The sequence below is a fragment of the Trachymyrmex cornetzi genome, unplaced genomic scaffold (assembly GCF_001594075.2).
Source record: "Trachymyrmex cornetzi isolate Tcor2-1 unplaced genomic scaffold, Tcor1.1 scaffold517, whole genome shotgun sequence".
In the NCBI taxonomy this organism is placed as follows: Eukaryota; Metazoa; Arthropoda; class Insecta; order Hymenoptera; family Formicidae; genus Trachymyrmex; species Trachymyrmex cornetzi.
This window is the reverse complement of record NW_017299826.1, coordinates 61,315-62,546: the sequence shown is the minus strand read 5'-3', so window position 1 is coordinate 62,546 and position 1,232 is coordinate 61,315.

Genomic DNA, 1,232 nt, shown 5'->3' with positions numbered 1-1,232 from the left:
CGATCGCACGCATGAGATCCAAACATCGTCAATTAAACAAATTTCTGATTGACGATTGTCAAATTTAGACTAAAAATAATATAAGAACCAAAAAAAACAGTCATGTTTGTTACGATGTTGGTCACATAATAACGTTAAAAACAAAAAGTGAAGTGTAATGAGAACAGGAGCGTGCCGGTCAATTATAAAAATACACATATTAGGTATAAATTGTAGAAAGTTTCTATTTAACCATGATTTAATGCCTCAGTGTCAATTTGAATGTTGAAACCATTTTATTAACGATTTATGTAGAGTATCTTCGACATTATTCATTTATTATAATTTCTCTCAATATCCAGAATTCTGACATTATCCCAGTCGAAGTCATGATTGTAACTCACCCTATGCTCTGTGATAACTGAACGAGCGGATGTAACTCTACATGTATGGTTATGGATTTCTGCTAATCTCGTTTTTCGTTTTTTTCCCGTTTGGTTTGTCAGACCATTAGTAAATTTGCAGAACTAATTTATTAGATATTCTAATGATGAAAGAAATTGTGAACCTTCTGATTTGATATTTTTTAACCATGTTAGTAGAAGTCTTATAATTACAATTGGATTTTATATTAATTTTTATGTCGTATCAAAATATCTGATCATATCCAAGTTAGATTAGATTTTTGCTTGTTTTCGCTAGATGTGGTACCTTTATTTACGAATGTTCCGATGTATTTAGTTCCTATGGACTTTCTAGTAGTTGCATTTACATTGAAAATAGTTGCAAGATGCCGAAAGATGAATTTCTAAAGGCTTAATTTTGACACTTAATTTTGGATTCTATTTACTTTGCTTTCGATGATCAAATATATAAACAGACCATTGGTACTCAGATGGATTCGCCATTATCACCTATTAATGTTGACAGTCATGCAACAAGATTTAGAAAATCGAGTGTAGAGTTCGATTGAATTCCTTTTGCTTTTTTACTGCGGTACGTCGATGATATGGTGCTATGTTTACCGCCCACTACTGAGATGGATAGCATCTTGCAAAAATTCAACTCTTTTCACCAGAGACTGCAGTTTACGATGGATGCGAGGGGTAATACCATTAATTTTTGAGAAACTACTATTCTTTTAAAGAATGACAGTATAATTTTTGACTGGAACATAAAACCAGGGTTGCTGACGTTACATAAAAAAGCAACGAAGTTATTAATTTCGTTACGTTTTAGTAACGACTGAGTAA